General features: G+C 44.7%; 14 non-coding genes across 14 annotated transcripts; all 14 read right to left on the bottom strand.

Annotated features, from left to right (window-relative positions):
* Window positions 1-760: 760 nt before the first annotated feature.
* On the bottom strand, window positions 761-832 carry trnae-cuc (transfer RNA glutamic acid (anticodon CUC)). Its single transcript has one exon. It is a non-coding gene; the product is annotated as a tRNA-Glu (tRNA).
* Window positions 833-3,010: 2,178 nt separating this feature from the next.
* Window positions 3,011-3,082, bottom strand: trnae-cuc (transfer RNA glutamic acid (anticodon CUC)). Its single transcript has one exon. It is a non-coding gene; the product is annotated as a tRNA-Glu (tRNA).
* A 2,190-nt stretch (window positions 3,083-5,272) lies between these two features.
* On the bottom strand, window positions 5,273-5,344 carry trnae-cuc (transfer RNA glutamic acid (anticodon CUC)). The gene has a single exon. It is a non-coding gene; the product is annotated as a tRNA-Glu (tRNA).
* Window positions 5,345-6,259: 915 nt separating this feature from the next.
* trnaf-gaa (transfer RNA phenylalanine (anticodon GAA)) lies at window positions 6,260-6,337 on the bottom strand. The gene has a single exon. It is a non-coding gene; the product is annotated as a tRNA-Phe (tRNA).
* Window positions 6,338-7,534: 1,197 nt separating this feature from the next.
* trnae-cuc (transfer RNA glutamic acid (anticodon CUC)) lies at window positions 7,535-7,606 on the bottom strand. Its single transcript has one exon. It is a non-coding gene; the product is annotated as a tRNA-Glu (tRNA).
* Window positions 7,607-8,521: 915 nt separating this feature from the next.
* Window positions 8,522-8,599, bottom strand: trnaf-gaa (transfer RNA phenylalanine (anticodon GAA)). Its single transcript has one exon. It is a non-coding gene; the product is annotated as a tRNA-Phe (tRNA).
* Window positions 8,600-9,796: 1,197 nt separating this feature from the next.
* Window positions 9,797-9,868, bottom strand: trnae-cuc (transfer RNA glutamic acid (anticodon CUC)). The gene has a single exon. It is a non-coding gene; the product is annotated as a tRNA-Glu (tRNA).
* A 915-nt stretch (window positions 9,869-10,783) lies between these two features.
* Window positions 10,784-10,861, bottom strand: trnaf-gaa (transfer RNA phenylalanine (anticodon GAA)). The gene has a single exon. It is a non-coding gene; the product is annotated as a tRNA-Phe (tRNA).
* A 1,197-nt stretch (window positions 10,862-12,058) lies between these two features.
* Window positions 12,059-12,130, bottom strand: trnae-cuc (transfer RNA glutamic acid (anticodon CUC)). The gene has a single exon. It is a non-coding gene; the product is annotated as a tRNA-Glu (tRNA).
* Window positions 12,131-13,045: 915 nt separating this feature from the next.
* Window positions 13,046-13,123, bottom strand: trnaf-gaa (transfer RNA phenylalanine (anticodon GAA)). Its single transcript has one exon. It is a non-coding gene; the product is annotated as a tRNA-Phe (tRNA).
* Window positions 13,124-14,320: 1,197 nt separating this feature from the next.
* Window positions 14,321-14,392, bottom strand: trnae-cuc (transfer RNA glutamic acid (anticodon CUC)). Its single transcript has one exon. It is a non-coding gene; the product is annotated as a tRNA-Glu (tRNA).
* A 915-nt stretch (window positions 14,393-15,307) lies between these two features.
* Window positions 15,308-15,385, bottom strand: trnaf-gaa (transfer RNA phenylalanine (anticodon GAA)). Its single transcript has one exon. It is a non-coding gene; the product is annotated as a tRNA-Phe (tRNA).
* A 1,197-nt stretch (window positions 15,386-16,582) lies between these two features.
* Window positions 16,583-16,654, bottom strand: trnae-cuc (transfer RNA glutamic acid (anticodon CUC)). Its single transcript has one exon. It is a non-coding gene; the product is annotated as a tRNA-Glu (tRNA).
* A 915-nt stretch (window positions 16,655-17,569) lies between these two features.
* trnaf-gaa (transfer RNA phenylalanine (anticodon GAA)) lies at window positions 17,570-17,647 on the bottom strand. Its single transcript has one exon. It is a non-coding gene; the product is annotated as a tRNA-Phe (tRNA).
* Window positions 17,648-18,334: the final 687 nt, after the last annotated feature.

Here is an 18,334-nt window from a genome sequence, read left to right as displayed (position 1 = left end):
CAAAGTTTGCACACCAGGCTAGATCTCACAGTGCTGAAGACACAGTGAAATATACTGGAGAGTTTATAACTGTTTCAGAACATAACATGTCAGCAAAATTCCGTGTTCTGTTCTCGGCACTGATGCGTTGTGAAAGGGAGACGGGCCAAAGTCCTATTGAGCCGCACTGACCCCGAGCCAAGGTGAAATTAAAGCAGGTTCAGTTCTTAGCATTGATATGATGAAGAGAGATAACAGTCGCGAATCAACGTTAGTGATGGTGAATCTCGGTTAGATCAAAAACTCCATGAATTCTCTGCCGGGAAATTCAGATCTTGGAAATCGCCTGTGAACGCTAAACATTGATATGCAGTGAGCCAATGTTCAATATAGAAGGGGCCCAGGCCAAATGAATGCTCAAGGATAAGTTATCAGTGCCCATGGTCCAGGCATTCCCTGATTCCAGTCTTGCACACGTTGCGAAGTTTAAAATGCTGAATATTTCCACAGTGGCAATGCATTGATTGATGATAAGCCCGAGTGCTGTGGCGCAAATAGGTACCTGGAAGACTAAAGATAGCCATGATTGGCAAAATTTACGTTGTCTATCAGCAATTGGAGTTCCACTTGTTGAGCGAGATCTTGTCATTTAGTGCAGATTTTAAAACAGAAGTGTCTGTTGTATCACGACACGCTGCTGATGGTTGGGGCGACAACAGCGAGGTGAGCTGCAAGCTTGTTCAGGAACATCATTGCATTTCGAAGCACCGCAAATACAATGTTCCCTGACCGGGAATCGAACCCGGGCCGCGGCGGTGAGAGCGCCGAATCCTAACCACTAGACCACCAGGGAAGCTGCTGCAAACGTCTGTGCCAGCAAGCAGACCAACCCAGTCTTTCCTCCTTGCTGTTTCGAAATTCTCATCACATTCGCGCCAGGGAAAACTGTTCGCAGCAAATGGCAGTTGTTGTGGAGAACACCAAAGACATGTCCGCGCAATCGCAGCGTTAAGTGCGGCTAGGCTTCCACTGAAATCCATTTCATTCTCTCCTTTTTCCGGGAATTTTCACTCTCGGTACCGTGTGAACATTTCATTTTGTGCTTTTGTCCTGAACTTCAGCCTTTTGCCCAACTCCAGGCGACAGAACCGTTCTGTCTGCCTGTTCTGCTTATAACCATTGACGGAAACAGGTCTCCAGTTCAGGGGTTATCAGCAAAGCAAGAAACACGTATAAACAGAAAGTTGTGCTCTGCACACCGTCGGCAAAGAAGCAATGGCTGTTATTCCAAATAATTCCCATCCCTTGGGATTCCGTGTGGATTTGTTTCGTTATGAAGATTTGATTGTAAAAGTTACTAAAAACCGAATAAAAAGTATGAAAAATTGGGATGGCCCATATGGGGATCGGGCCCGCGCTCTTGGCTTTATTAATACCACGCCCTAAACGACCGATTTAACCGGCAACAAAATGCCCCAGGGCTGCGTGAAAGCCCAGCCTAGATGATTTTGTATCCGGCACACACTGGGTGATAGAGTTACTGCATAAGAATTGAACACATCGCATCGCTTAAACATTGTTCACTCTTCATATACAAAACTGGGCAGAGTATAAATAGAAAGTAACAGAAAAAGAGCGCCGAATCTAAAAAAAATCATGTCGAAAATTAGTATCACGCAACCGCTGAACAGCTCTTCCCTCAAGCACTGTCTCGATATCAAACCAGCTTCTCCCCTTAAAATGAAGAAAACGCAAAATCACCAGATATTGCCGAAACCCGGGACCTTTAAATCTTCAGTCTAACGCTCTCCCAACTGAGCTATTTCTTCCCGACAGAAAACGAAGCAAAACTTTCTCACACCTTTTTGAAAGAAAACTTAAACCCCGGAAGGAATTGCCCCGCACACTCAGTCCTCATTTCTGGGCAATGAGCTCCGGATGTGTTCATGTAATGTATAATGATATTGAAAATCTTAATGCTCATGTTAACTTATCATTGCCCACGATCCAGGCACTCTCTGATTCCGGTATTGTGCACGGTGCTAAGTTGAAAATATGCATTTTTCCGCACTGGCAATGAATTGACTGATAGCCGCGCTGTGATCAGCTCGGTTTGTTAGGGTGATGCCGCGCATGAACGTACATGGAAGAATAATGATCATTGTGATTGTTCTCACACTGCACTTAAATGTTGGCAAACCGTAAAGTGTCAAACAGCAATTGTCGTTCCATATGTTCATTTAATGTTCTGCTGAAGTGTTCATAAAGACACAAAGTTTGCACACCAGGCCAGATCTCACAGTGCTGAAGACACAGTGAAATATACTGGAGAGTTTATAACTGTTTCAGAACATAACATGTCAGCAAAATTCCGTGTTCTGTTCTCGGCACTGATGCGTTGTGAAAGGGAGACGGGCCAAAGTCCTATTGAGCCGCACTGACCCCGAGCCAAGGTGAAATTAAAGCAGGTTCAGTTCTTAGCATTGATATGATGAAGAGAGATAACAGTCGCGAATCAACATTAGTGATGGTGAATCTCGGTTAGATCAAAAACTCCATGAATTCTCTGCCGGGAAATTCAGATCTTGGAAATCGCCTGTGAACGCTAAACATTGATATGCAGTGAGCCAATATTCAATATAGAAGGGGCCCAGGCCAAATGAATGCTCAAGGATAAGTTATCAGTGCCCATGGTCCAGGCATTCCCTGATTCCAGTCTTGCACACGTTGCGAAGTTTAAAATGCTGAATATTTCCACAGTGGCAATGCATTGATTGATGATAAGCCCGAGTGCTGTGGCGCAAATAGGTACCTGGAAGACTAAAGATAGCCATGATTGGCAAAATTTACGTTGTCTATCAGCAATTGGAGTTCCACTTGTTGAGCGAGATCTTGTCATTTAGTGCAGATTTTAAAACAGAAGTGTCTGTTGTATCACGACACGCTGCTGATGGTTGGGGCGACAACAGCGAGGTGAGCTGCAAGTTTGTTCAGGAACATCATTGCATTTCGAAGCACCGCAAATACAATGTTCCCTGACCGGGAATCGAACCCGGGCCGCGGCGGTGAGAGCGCCGAATCCTAACCACTAGACCACCAGGGAAGCTGCTGCAAACGTCTGTGCCAGCAAGCAGACCAACCCAGTCTTTCCTCCTTGCTGTTTCGAAATTCTCATCACATTCGCGGCAGGGAAAACTGTTCGCAGCAAATGGCAGTTGTTGTGGAGAACACCAAAGACATGTCCGCGCAATCGCAGCGTTAAGTGCGGCTAGGCTTCCACTGAAATCCATTTCATTCTCTCCTTTTTCCGGGAATTTTCACTCTCGGTACCGTGTGAACATTTCATTTTGTGCTTTTGTCCTGAACTTCAGCCTTTTGCCCAACTCCAGGCGACAGAACCGTTCTGTCTGCCTGTTCTGCTTATAACCATTGACGGAAACAGGTCTCCAGTTCAGGGGTTATCAGCAAAGCAAGAAACACGTATAAACAGAAAGTTGTGCTCTGCACACCGTCGGCAAAGAAGCAATGGCTGTTATTCCAAATAATTCCCATCCCTTGGGATTCCGTGTGGATTTGTTTCGTTATGAAGATTTGATTGTAAAAGTTACTAAAAACCGAATAAAAAGTATGAAAAATTGGGATGGCCCATATGGGGATCGGGCCCGCGCTCTTGGCTTTATTAATACCACGCCCTAAACGACCGATTTAACCGGCAACAAAATGCCCCAGGGCTGCGTGAAAGCCCAGCCTAGATGATTTTGTATCCGGCACACACTGGGTGATAGAGTTACTGCATAAGAATTGAACACATCGCATCGCTTAAACATTGTTCACTCTTCATATACAAAACTGGGCAGAGTATAAATAGAAAGTAACAGAAAAAGAGCGCCGAATCTAAAAAAAATCATGTCGAAAATTAGTATCACGCAACCGCTGAACAGCTCTTCCCTCAAGCACTGTCTCGATATCAAACCAGCTTCTCCCCTTAAAATGAAGAAAACGCAAAATCACCAGATATTGCCTAAACCCGGGATTGAACCAGGGACCTTTAAATCTTCAGTCTAACGCTCTCCCAACTGAGCTATTTCTTCCCGACAGAAAACGAAGCAAAACTTTCTCACACCTTTTTGAAAGAAAACTTAAACCCCGGAAGGAATTGCCCCGCACACTCAGTCCTCATTTCTGGGCAATGAGCTCCGGATGTGTTCATGTAATGTATAATGATATTGAAAATCTTAATGCTCATGTTAACTTATCATTGCCCACGATCCAGGCACTCTCTGATTCCGGTATTGTGCACGTTGCTAAGTTGAAAATATGCATTTTTCCGCACTGGCAATGAATTGACTGATAGCCGCGCTGTGATCAGCTCGGTTTGTTAGGGTGATGCCGCGCATGAACGTACATGGAAGAATAATGATCATTGTGATTGTTCTCACACTGCACTTAAATGTTGGCAAACCGTAAAGTGTCAAACAGCAATTGTCGTTCCATATGTTCATTTAATGTTCTGCTGAAGTGTTCATAAAGACACAAAGTTTGCACACCAGGCTAGATCTCACAGTGCTGAAGACACAGTGAAATATACTGGAGAGTTTATAACTGTTTCAGAACATAACATGTCAGCAAAATTCCGTGTTCTGTTCTCGGCACTGATGCGTTGTGAAAGGGAGACGGGCCAAAGTCCTATTGAGCCGCACTGACCCCGAGCCAAGGTGAAATTAAAGCAGGTTCAGTTCTTAGCATTGATATGATGAAGAGAGATAACAGTCGCGAATCAACGTTAGTGATGGTGAATCTCGGTTAGATCAAAAACTCCATGAATTCTCTGCCGGGAAATTAAGATCTTGGAAATCGCCTGTGAACGCTAAACATTGATATGCAGTGAGCCAATGTTCAATATAGAAGGGGCCCAGGCCAAATGAATGCTCAAGGATAAGTTATCAGTGCCCATGGTCCAGGCATTCCCTGATTCCAGTCTTGCACACGTTGCGAAGTTTAAGATGCTGAATATTTCCACAGTGGCAATGCATTGATTGATGATAAGCCCGAGTGCTGTGGCGCAAATAGGTACCTGGAAGACTAAAGATAGCCATGATTGGCAAAATTTACGTTGTCTATCAGCAATTGGAGTTCCACTTGTTGAGCGAGATCTTGTCATTTAGTGCAGATTTTAAAACAGAAGTGTCTGTTGTATCACGACACGCTGCTGATGGTTGGGGCGACAACAGCGAGGTGAGCTGCAAGCTTGTTCAGGAACATCATTGCATTTCGAAGCACCGCAAATACAATGTTCCCTGACCGGGAATCGAACCCGGGCCGCGGCGGTGAGAGCGCCGAATCCTAACCACTAGACCACCAGGGAAGCTGCTGCAAACGTCTGTGCCAGCAAGCAGACCAACCCAGTCTTTCCTCCTTGCTGTTTCGAAATTCTCATCACATTCGCGCCAGGGAAAACTGTTCGCAGCAAATGGCAGTTGTTGTGGAGAACACCAAAGACATGTCCGCGCAATCGCAGCGTTAAGTGCGGCTAGGCTTCCACTGAAATCCATTTCATTCTCTCCTTTTTCCGGGAATTTTCACTCTCGGTACCGTGTGAACATTTCATTTTGTGCTTTTGTCCTGAACTTCAGCCTTTTGCCCAACTCCAGGCGACAGAACCGTTCTGTCTGCCTGTTCTGCTTATAACCATTGACGGAAACAGGTCTCCAGTTCAGGGGTTATCAGCAAAGCAAGAAACACGTATAAACAGAAAGTTGTGCTCTGCACACCGTCGGCAAAGAAGCAATGGCTGTTATTCCAAATAATTCCCATCCCTTGGGATTCCGTGTGGATTTGTTTCGTTATGAAGATTTGATTGTAAAAGTTACTAAAAACCGAATAAAAAGTATGAAAAATTGGGATGGCCCATATGGGGATCGGGCCCGCGCTCTTGGCTTTATTAATACCACGCCCTAAACGACCGATTTAACCGGCAACAAAATGCCCCAGGGCTGCGTGAAAGCCCAGCCTAGATGATTTTGTATCCGGCACACACTGGGTGATAGAGTTACTGCATAAGAATTGAACACATCGCATCGCTTAAACATTGTTCACTCTTCATATACAAAACTGGGCAGAGTATAAATAGAAAGTAACAGAAAAAGAGCGCCGAATCTAAAAAAAATCATGTCGAAAATTAGTATCACGCAACCGCTGAACAGCTCTTCCCTCAAGCACTGTCTCGATATCAAACCAGCTTCTCCCCTTAAAATGAAGAAAACGCAAAATCACCAGATATTGCCGAAACCCGGGATTGAACCAGGGACCTTTAAATCTTCAGTCTAACGCTCTCCCAACTGAGCTATTTCTTCCCGACAGAAAACGAAGCAAAACTTTCTCACACCTTTTTGAAAGAAAACTTAAACCCCGGAAGGAATTGCCCCGCACACTCAGTCCTCATTTCTGGGCAATGAGCTCCGGATGTGTTCATGTAATGTATAATGATATTGAAAATCTTAATGCTCATGTTAACTTATCATTGCCCACGATCCAGGCACTCTCTGATTCCGGTATTGTGCACGTTGCTAAGTTGAAAATATGCATTTTTCCGCACTGGCAATGAATTGACTGATAGCCGGGCTGTGATCAGCTCGGTTTGTTAGGGTGATGCCGCGCATGAACGTACATGGAAGAATAATGATCATTGTGATTGTTCTCACACTGCACTTAAATGTTGGCAAACCGTAAAGTGTCAAACAGCAATTGTCGTTCCATATGTTCATTTAATGTTCTGCTGAAGTGTTCATAAAGACACAAAGTTTGCACACCAGGCTAGATCTCACAGTGCTGAAGACACAGTGAAATATACTGGAGAGTTTATAACTGTTTCAGAACATAACATGTCAGCAAAATTCCGTGTTCTGTTCTCGGCACTGATGCGTTGTGAAAGGGAGACGGGCCAAAGTCCTATTGAGCCGCACTGACCCCGAGCCAAGGTGAAATTAAAGCAGGTTCAGTTCTTAGCATTGATATGATGAAGAGAGATAACAGTCGCGAATCAACATTAGTGATGGTGAATCTCGGTTAGATCAAAAACTCCATGAATTCTCTGCCGGGAAATTCAGATCTTGGAAATCGCCTGTGAACGCTAAACATTGATATGCAGTGAGCCAATGTTCAATATAGAAGGGGCCCAGGCCAAATGAATGCTCAAGGATAAGTTATCAGTGCCCATGGTCCAGGCATTCCCTGATTCCAGTCTTGCACACGTTGCGAAGTTTAAAATGCTGAATATTTCCACAGTGGTAATGCATTGATTGATGATAAGCCCGAGTGCTGTGGCGCAAATAGGTACCTGGAAGACTAAAGATAGCCATGATTGGCAAAATTTACGTTGTCTATCAGCAATTGGAGTTCCACTTGTTGAGCGAGATCTTGTCATTTAGTGCAGATTTTAAAACAGAAGTGTCTGTTGTATCACGACACGCTGCTGATGGTTGGGGCGACAACAGCGAGGTGAGCTGCAAGCTTGTTCAGGAACATCATTGCATTTCGAAGCACCGCAAATACAATGTTCCCTGACCGGGAATCGAACCCGGGCCGCGGCGGTGAGAGCGCCGAATCCTAACCACTAGACCACCAGGGAAGCTGCTGCAAACGTCTGTGCCAGCAAGCAGACCAACCCAGTCTTTCCTCCTTGCTGTTTCGAAATTCTCATCACATTCGCGCCAGGGAAAACTGTTCGCAGCAAATGGCAGTTGTTGTGGAGAACACCAAAGACATGTCCGCGCAATCGCAGCGTTAAGTGCGGCTAGGCTTCCACTGAAATCCATTTCATTCTCTCCTTTTTCCGGGAATTTTCACTCTCGGTACCGTGTGAACATTTCATTTTGTGCTTTTGTCCTGAACTTCAGCCTTTTGCCCAACTCCAGGCGACAGAACCGTTCTGTCTGCCTGTTCTGCTTATAACCATTGACGGAAACAGGTCTCCAGTTCAGGGGTTATCAGCAAAGCAAGAAACACGTATAAACAGAAAGTTGTGCTCTGCACACCGTCGGCAAAGAAGCAATGGCTGTTATTCCAAATAATTCCCATCCCTTGGGATTCCGTGTGGATTTGTTTCGTTATGAAGATTTGATTGTAAAAGTTACTAAAAACCGAATAAAAAGTATGAAAAATTGGGATGGCCCATATGGGGATCGGGCCCGCGCTCTTGGCTTTATTAATACCACGCCCTAAACGACCGATTTAACCGGCAACAAAATGCCCCAGGGCTGCGTGAAAGCCCAGCCTAGATGATTTTGTATCCGGCACACACTGGGTGATAGAGTTACTGCATAAGAATTGAACACATCGCATCGCTTAAACATTGTTCACTCTTCATATACAAAACTGGGCAGAGTATAAATAGAAAGTAACAGAAAAAGAGCGCCGAATCTAAAAAAAATCATGTCGAAAATTAGTATCACGCAACCGCTGAACAGCTCTTCCCTCAAGCACTGTCTCGATATCAAACCAGCTTCTCCCCTTAAAATGAAGAAAACGCAAAATCACCAGATATTGCCGAAACCCGGGATTGAACCAGGGACCTTTAAATCTTCAGTCTAACGCTCTCCCAACTGAGCTATTTCTTCCCGACAGAAAACGAAGCAAAACTTTCTCACACCTTTTTGAAAGAAAACTTAAACCCCGGAAGGAATTGCCCCGCACACTCAGTCCTCATTTCTGGGCAATGAGCTCCGGATGTGTTCATGTAATGTATAATGATATTGAAAATCTTAATGCTCATGTTAACTTATCATTGCCCACGATCCAGGCACTCTCTGATTCCGGTATTGTGCACGTTGCTAAGTTGAAAATATGCATTTTTCCGCACTGGCAATGAATTGACTGATAGCCGGGCTGTGATCAGCTCGGTTTGTTAGGGTGATGCCGCGCATGAACGTACATGGAAGAATAATGATCATTGTGATTGTTCTCACACTGCACTTAAATGTTGGCAAACCGTAAAGTGTCAAACAGCAATTGTCGTTCCATATGTTCATTTAATGTTCTGCTGAAGTGTTCATAAAGACACAAAGTTTGCACACCAGGCTAGATCTCACAGTGCTGAAGACACAGTGAAATATACTGGAGAGTTTATAACTGTTTCAGAACATAACATGTCAGCAAAATTCCGTGTTCTGTTCTCGGCACTGATGCGTTGTGAAAGGGAGACGGGCCAAAGTCCTATTGAGCCGCACTGACCCCGAGCCAAGGTGAAATTAAAGCAGGTTCAGTTCTTAGCATTGATATGATGAAGAGAGATAACAGTCGCGAATCAACATTAGTGATGGTGAATCTCGGTTAGATCAAAAACTCCATGAATTCTCTGCCGGGAAATTCAGATCTTGGAAATCGCCTGTGAACGCTAAACATTGATATGCAGTGAGCCAATGTTCAATATAGAAGGGGCCCAGGCCAAATGAATGCTCAAGGATAAGTTATCAGTGCCCATGGTCCAGGCATTCCCTGATTCCAGTCTTGCACACGTTGCGAAGTTTAAAATGCTGAATATTTCCACAGTGGCAATGCATTGATTGATGATAAGCCCGAGTGCTGTGGCGCAAATAGGTACCTGGAAGACTAAAGATAGCCATGATTGGCAAAATTTACGTTGTCTATCAGCAATTGGAGTTCCACTTGTTGAGCGAGATCTTGTCATTTAGTGCAGATTTTAAAACAGAAGTGTCTGTTGTATCACGACACGCTGCTGATGGTTGGGGCGACAACAGCGAGGTGAGCTGCAAGCTTGTCCAGGAACATCATTGCATTTCGAAGCACCGCAAATACAATGTTCCCTGACCGGGAATCGAACCCGGGCCGCGGCGGTGAGAGCGCCGAATCCTAACCACTAGACCACCAGGGAAGCTGCTGCAAACGTCTGTGCCAGCAAGCAGACCAACCCAGTCTTTCCTCCTTGCTGTTTCGAAATTCTCATCACATTCGCGCCAGGGAAAACTGTTCGCAGCAAATGGCAGTTGTTGTGGAGAACACCAAAGACATGTCCGCGCAATCGCAGCGTTAAGTGCGGCTAGGCTTCCACTGAAATCCATTTCATTCTCTCCTTTTTCCGGGAATTTTCACTCTCGGTACCGTGTGAACATTTCATTTTGTGCTTTTGTCCTGAACTTCAGCCTTTTGCCCAACTCCAGGCGACAGAACCGTTCTGTCTGCCTGTTCTGCTTATAACCATTGACGGAAACAGGTCTCCAGTTCAAGGGTTATCAGCAAAGCAAGAAACACGTATAAACAGAAAGTTGTGCTCTGCACACCGTCGGCAAAGAAGCAATGGCTGTTATTCCAAATAATTCCCATCCCTTGGGATTCCGTGTGGATTTGTTTCGTTATGAAGATTTGATTGTAAAAGTTACTAAAAACCGAATAAAAAGTATGAAAAATTGGGATGGCCCATATGGGGATCGGGCCCGCGCTCTTGGCTTTATTAATACCACGCCCTAAACGACCGATTTAACCGGCAACAAAATGCCCCAGGGCTGCGTGAAAGCCCAGCCTAGATGATTTTGTATCCGGCACACACTGGGTGATAGAGTTACTGCATAAGAATTGAACACATCGCATCGCTTAAACATTGTTCACTCTTCATATACAAAACTGGGCAGAGTATAAATAGAAAGTAACAGAAAAAGAGCGCCGAATCTAAAAAAAATCATGTCGAAAATTAGTATCACGCAACCGCTGAACAGCTCTTCCCTCAAGCACTGTCTCGATATCAAACCAGCTTCTCCCCTTAAAATGAAGGAAACGCAAAATCACCAGATATTGCCGAAACCCGGGATTGAACCAGGGACCTTTAGATCTTCAGTCTAACGCTCTCCCAACTGAGCTATTTCTTCCCGACAGAAAACGAAGCAAAACTTTCTCACACCTTTTTGAAAGAAAACTTAAACCCCGGAAGGAATTGCCCCGCACACTCAGTCCTCATTTCTGGGCAATGAGCTCCGGATGTGTTCATGTAATGTATAATGATATTGAAAATCTTAATGCTCATGTTAACTTATCATTGCCCACGATCCAGGCACTCTCTGATTCCGGTATTGTGCACGTTGCTAAGTTGGAAATTTGCATTTTTCCGCACTGGCAATGAATTGACTGATAGCCGGGCTGTGATCAGCTCGGTTTGTTAGGGTGATGCCGCGCATGAACGTACATGGAAGAATAATGATCATTGTGATTGTTCTCACACTGCACTTAAATTTTGGCAAACCGTAAAGTGTCAAACAGCAATTGTCGTTCCATATGTTCATTTAATGTTCTGCTGAAGTGTTCATAAAGACACAAAGATTGCACACCAGGCTAGATCTCACAGTGCTGAAGACACAGTGAAATATACTGGAGAGTTTATAACTGTTTCAGAACATAACATGTCAGCAAAATTCCGTGTTCTGTTCTCGGCACTGATGCGTTGTGAAAGGGAGACGGGCCAAAGTCCTATTGAGCCGCACTGACCCCGAGCCAAGGTGAAATTAAAGCAGGTTCAGTTCTTAGCATTGATATGATGAAGAGAGATAACAGTCGCGAATCAACGTTAGTGATGGTGAATCTCGGTTAGATCAAAAACTCCATGAATTCTCTGCCGGGAAATTCAGATCTTGGAAATCGCCTGTGAACGCTAAACATTGATATGCAGTGAGCCAATGTTCAATATAGAAGGGGCCCAGGCCAAATGAATGCTCAAGGATAAGTTATCAGTGCCCATGGTCCAGGCATTCCCTGATTCCAGTCTTGCACACGTTGCGAAGTTTAAAATGCTGAATATTTCCACAGTGGCAATGCATTGATTGATGATAAGCCCGAGTGCTGTGGCGCAAATAGGTACCTGGAAGACTAAAGATAGCCATGATTGGCAAAATTTACGTTGTCTATCAGCAATTGGAGTTCCACTTGTTGAGCGAGATCTTGTCATTTAGTGCAGATTTTAAAACAGAAGTGTCTGTTGTATCACGACACGCTGCTGATGGTTGGGGCGACAACAGCGAGGTGAGCTGCAAGCTTGTTCAGGAACATCATTGCATTTCGAAGCACCGCAAATACAATGTTCCCTGACCGGGAATCGAACCCGGGCCGCGGCGGTGAGAGCGCCGAATCCTAACCACTAGACCACCAGGGAAGCTGCTGCAAACGTCTGTGCCAGCAAGCAGACCAACCCAGTCTTTCCTCCTTGCTGTTTCGAAATTCTCATCACATTCGCGCCAGGGAAAACTGTTCGCAGCAAATGGCAGTTGTTGTGGAGAACACCAAAGACATGTCCGCGCAATCGCAGCGTTAAGTGCGGCTAGGCTTCCACTGAAATCCATTTCATTCTCTCCTTTTTCCGGGAATTTTCACTCTCGGTACCGTGTGAACATTTCATTTTGTGCTTTTGTCCTGAACTTCAGCCTTTTGCCCAACTCCAGGCGACAGAACCGTTCTGTCTGCCTGTTCTGCTTATAACCATTGACGGAAACAGGTCTCCAGTTCAGGGGTTATCAGCAAAGCAAGAAACACGTATAAACAGAAAGTTGTGCTCTGCACACCGTCGGCAAAGAAGCAATGGCTGTTATTCCAAATAATTCCCATCCCTTGGGATTCCGTGTGGATTTGTTTCGTTATGAAGATTTGATTGTAAAAGTTACTAAAAACCGAATAAAAAGTATGAAAAATTGGGATGGCCCATATGGGGATCGGGCCCGCGCTCTTGGCTTTATTAATACCACGCCCTAAACGACCGATTTAACCGGCAACAAAATGCCCCAGGGCTGCGTGAAAGCCCAGCCTAGATGATTTTGTATCCGGCACACACTGGGTGATAGAGTTACTGCATAAGAATTGAACACATCGCATCGCTTAAACATTGTTCACTCTTCATATACAAAACTGGGCAGAGTATAAATAGAAAGTAACAGAAAAAGAGCGCCGAATCTAAAAAAAATCATGTCGAAAATTAGTATCACGCAACCGCTGAACAGCTCTTCCCTCAAGCACTGTCTCGATATCAAACCAGCTTCTCCCCTTAAAATGAAGGAAACGCAAAATCACCAGATATTGCCGAAACCCGGGATTGAACCAGGGACCTTTAGATCTTCAGTCTAACGCTCTCCCAACTGAGCTATTTCTTCCCGACATAAAACGAAGCAAAACTTTCTCACACCTTTTTGAAAGAAAACTTAAACCCCGGAAGGAATTGCCCCGCACACTCAGTCCTCATTTCTGGGCAATGAGCTCCGGATGTGTTCATGTAATGTATAATGATATTGAAAATCTTAATGCTCATGTTAACTTATCATTGCCCACGATCCAGGCACTCTCTGATTCCGGTATTGTGCACGTTGCTAAGTTGGAAATTTGCATTTTTCCGCACTGGCAATGAATTGACTGATAGCCGGGCTGTGATCAGCTCGGTTTGTTAGGGTGATGCCGCGCATGAACGTACATGGAAGAATAATGATCATTGTGATTGTTCTCACACTGCACTTAAATTTTGGCAAACCGTAAAGTGTCAAACAGCAATTGTCGTTCCATATGTTCATTTAATGTTCTGCTGAAGTGTTCATAAAGACACAAAGATTGCACACCAGGCTAGATCTCACAGTGCTGAAGACACAGTGAAATATACTGGAGAGTTTATAACTGTTTCAGAACATAACATGTCAGCAAAATTCCGTGTTCTGTTCTCGGCACTGATGCGTTGTGAAAGGGAGACGGGCCAAAGTCCTATTGAGCCGCACTGACCCCGAGCCAAGGTGAAATTAAAGCAGGTTCAGTTCTTAGCATTGATATGATGAAGAGAGATAACAGTCGCGAATCAACGTTAGTGATGGTGAATCTCGGTTAGATCAAAAACTCCATGAATTCTCTGCCGGGAAATTCAGATCTTGGAAATCGCCTGTGAACGCTAAACATTGATATGCAGTGAGCCAATGTTCAATATAGAAGGGGCCCAGGCCAAATGAATGCTCAAGGATAAGTTATCAGTGCCCATGGTCCAGGCATTCCCTGATTCCAGTCTTGCACACGTTGCGAAGTTTAAAATGCTGAATATTTCCACAGTGGCAATGCATTGATTGATGATAAGCCCGAGTGCTGTGGCGCAAATAGGTACCTGGAAGACTAAAGATAGCCATGATTGGCAAAATTTACGTTGTCTATCAGCAATTGGAGTTCCACTTGTTGAGCGAGATCTTGTCATTTAGTGCAGATTTTAAAACAGAAGTGTCTGTTGTATCACGACACGCTGCTGATGGTTGGGGCGACAACAGCGAAGTGAGCTGCAAGCTTGTTCAGGAACATCATTGCATTTCGAAGCACCGCAAATACAATGTTCCCTGACCGGGAATCGAACCCGGGCCGCGGCGGTGAGAGCGCCGAATCCTAACCACTAGACAACCAGGGAAGCTGCTGCAAACGTCTGTGCCAGCAAGCAGACCAACCCAGTCTTTCCTCCTTGCTGTTTCGAAATTCTCATCACATTCGCGCCAGGGAAAACTGTTCGCAGCAAATGGCAGTTGTTGTGGAGAACACCAAAGACATGTCCGCGCAATCGCAGCGTTAAGTGCGGCTAGGCTTCCACTGAAATCCATTTCATTCTCTCCTTTTTCCGGGAATTTTCACTCTCGGTACCGTGTGAACATTTCATTTTGTGCTTTTGTCCTGAACTTCAGCCTTTTGCCCAACTCCAGGCGACAGAACCGTTCTGTCTGCCTGTTCTGCTTATAACCATTGACAGAAACAGGTCTCCAGTTCAGGGGTTATCAGCAAAGCAAGAAACACGTATAAACAGAAAGTTGTGCTCTGCACACCGTCGGCAAAGAAGCAATGGCTGTTATTCCAAATAATTCCCATCCCTTGGGATTCCGTGTGGATTTGTTTCGTTATGAAGATTTGATTGTAAAAGTTACTAAAAACCGAATAAAAAGTATGAAAAATTGGGATGGCCCATATGGGGATCGGGCCCGCGCTCTTGGCTTTATTAATACCACGCCCTAAACGACCGATTTAACCGGCAACAAAATGCCCCAGGGCTGCGTGAAAGCCCAGCCTAGATGATTTTGTATCCGGCACACACTGGGTGATAGAGTTACTGCATAAGAATTGAACACATCGCATCGCTTAAACATTGTTCACTCTTCATATACAAAACTGGGCAGAGTATAAATAGAAAGTAACAGAAAAAGAGCGCCGAATCTAAAAAAAATCATGTCGAAAATTAGTATCACGCAACCGCTGAACAGCTCTTCCCTCAAGCACTGTCTCGATATCAAACCAGCTTCTCCCCTTAAAATGAAGGAAACGCAAAATCACCAGATATTGCCGAAACCCGGGATTGAACCAGGGACCTTTAGATCTTCAGTCTAACGCTCTCCCAACTGAGGTATTTCTTCCCGACAGAAAACGAAGCAAAACTTTCTCACACCTTTTTGAAAGAAAACTTAAACCCCGGAAGGAATTGCCCCGCACACTCAGTCCTCATTTCTGGGCAATGAGCTCCGGATGTGTTCATGTAATGTATAATGCTATTGAAAATCTTAATGCTCATGTTAACTTATCATTGCCCACGATCCAGGCACTCTCTGATTCCGGTATTGTGCACGTTGCTAAGTTGGAAATTTGCATTTTTCCGCACTGGCAATGAATTGACTGATAGCCGGGCTGTGATCAGCTCGGTTTGTTAGGGCGATGCCGCGCATGAACGTACATGGAAGAATAATGATCATTGTGATTGTTCTCACACTGCACTTAAATGTTGGCAAACCGTAAAGTGTCAAACAGCAATTGTCGTTCCATATGTTCATTTAATGTTCTGCTGAAGTGTTCATAAAGACACAAAGATTGCACACCAGGCTAGATCTCACAGTGCTGAAGACACAGTGAAATATACTGGAGAGTTTATAACTGTTTCAGAACATAACATGTCAGCAAAATTCCGTGTTCTGTTCTCGGCACTGATGCGTTGTGAAAGGGAGACGGGCCAAAGTCCTATTGAGCCGCACTGACCCCGAGCCAAGGTGAAATTAAAGCAGGTTCAGTTCTTAGCATTGATATGATGAAGAGAGATAACAGTCGCGAATCAACGTTAGTGATGGTGAATCTCGGTTAGATCAAAAACTCCATGAATTCTCTGCCGGGAAATTCAGATCTTGGAAATCGCCTGTGAACGCTAAACATTGATATGCAGTGAGCCAATGTTCAATATAGAAGGGGCCCAGGCCAAATGAATGCTCAAGGATAAGTTATCAGTGCCCATGGTCCAGGCATTCCCTGATTCCAGTCTTGCACACGTTGCGAAGTTTAAAATGCTGAATATTTCCACAGTGGCAATGCATTGATTGATGATAAGCCCGAGTGCTGTGGCGCAAATAGGTACCTGGAAGACTAAAGATAGCCATGATTGGCAAAATTTACGTTGTCTATCAGCAATTGGAGTTCCACTTGTTGAGCGAGATCTTGTCATTTAGTGCAGATTTTAAAACAGAAGTGTCTGTTGTATCACGACACGCTGCTGATGGTTGGGGCGACAACAGCGAGGTGAGCTGCAAGCTTGTTCAGGAACATCATTGCATTTCGAAGCACCGCAAATACAATGTTCCCTGACCGGGAATCGAACCCGGGCCGCGGCGGTGAGAGCGCCGAATCCTAACCACTAGACCACCAGGGAAGCTGCTGAAAACGTCTGTGCCAGCAAGCAGACCAACCCAGTCTTTCCTCCTTGCTGTTTCGAAATTCTCATCACATTCGCGCCAGGGAAAACTGTTCGCAGCAAATGGCAGTTGTTGTGGAGAACACCAAAGACATGTCCGCGCAATCGCAGCGTTAAGTGCGGCTAGGCTTCCACTGAAATCCATTTCATTCTCTCCTTTTTCCGGGAATTTTCACTCTCGGTACCGTGTGAACATTTCATTTTGTGCTTTTGTCCTGAACTTCAGCCTTTTGCCCAACTCCAGGCGACAGAACCGTTCTGTCTGCCTGTTCTGCTTATAACCATTGACGGAAACAGGTCTCCAGTTCAGGGGTTATCAGCAAAGCAAGAAACACGTATAAACAGAAAGTTGTGCTCTGCACACCGTCGGCAAAGAAGCAATGGCTGTTATTCCAAATAATTCCCATCCCTTGGGATTCCGTGTGGATTTGTTTCGTTATGAAGATTTGATTGTAAAAGTTACTAAAAACCGAATAAAAAGTATGAAAAATTGGGATGGCCCATATGGGGATCGGGCCCGCGCTCTTGGCTTTATTAATACCACGCCCTAAACGACCGATTTAACCGGCAACAAAATGCCCCAGGGCTGCGTGAAAGCCCAGCCTAGATGATTTTGTATCCGGCACACACTGGGTGATAGAGTTACTGCATAAGAATTGAACACATCGCATCGCTTAAACATTGTTCACTCTTCATATACAAAACTGGGCAGAGTATAAATAGAAAGTAACAGAAAAAGAGCGCCGAATCTAAAAAAAATCATGTCGAAAATTAGTATCACGCAACCGCTGAACAGCTCTTCCCTCAAGCACTGTCTCGATATCAAACCAGCTTCTCCCCTTAAAATGAAGGAAACGCAAAATCACCAGATATTGCCGAAACCCGGGATTGAACCAGGGACCTTTAGATCTTCAGTCTAACGCTCTCCCAACTGAGCTATTTCTTCCCGACAGAAAACGAAGCAAAACTTTCTCACACCTTTTTGAAAGAAAACTTAAACCCCGGAAGGAATTGCCCCGCACACTCAGTCATCATTTCTGGGCAATGAGCTCCGGATGTGTTCATGTAATGTATAATGATATTGAAAATCTTAATGCTCATGTTAACTTATCATTGCCCACGATCCAGGCACTCTCTGATTCCGGTATTGTGCACGTTGCTAAGTTGGAAATTTGCATTTTTCCGCACTGGCAATGAATTGACTGATAGCCGGGCTGTGATCAGCTCGGTTTGTTAGGGTGATGCCGCGCATGAACGTACATGGAAGAATAATGATCATTGTGATTGTTCTCACACTGCACTTAAATTTTGGCAAACCGTAAAGTGTCAAACAGCAATTGTCGTTCCATATGTTCATTTAATGTTCTGCTGAAGTGTTCATAAAGACACAAAGATTGCACACCAGGCTAGATCTCACAGTGCTGAAGACACAGTGAAATATACTGGAGAGTTTATAACTGTTTCAGAACATAACATGTCAGCAAAATTCCGTGTTCTGTTCTCGGCACTGATGCGTTGTGAAAGGGAGACGGGCCAAAGTCCTATTGAGCCGCACTGACCCCGAGCCAAGGTGAAATTAAAGCAGGTTCAGTTCTTAGCATTGATATGATGAAGAGAGATAACAGTCGCGAATCAACG

Source organism: Pristiophorus japonicus, chromosome 25 (assembly GCF_044704955.1).
Source record: "Pristiophorus japonicus isolate sPriJap1 chromosome 25, sPriJap1.hap1, whole genome shotgun sequence".
Lineage (NCBI taxonomy): Eukaryota > Metazoa > Chordata > Chondrichthyes > Pristiophoridae > Pristiophorus > Pristiophorus japonicus.
Note: the sequence above shows the minus strand (reverse complement) of the source record. Positions and strands in the feature narration are given on the sequence as shown.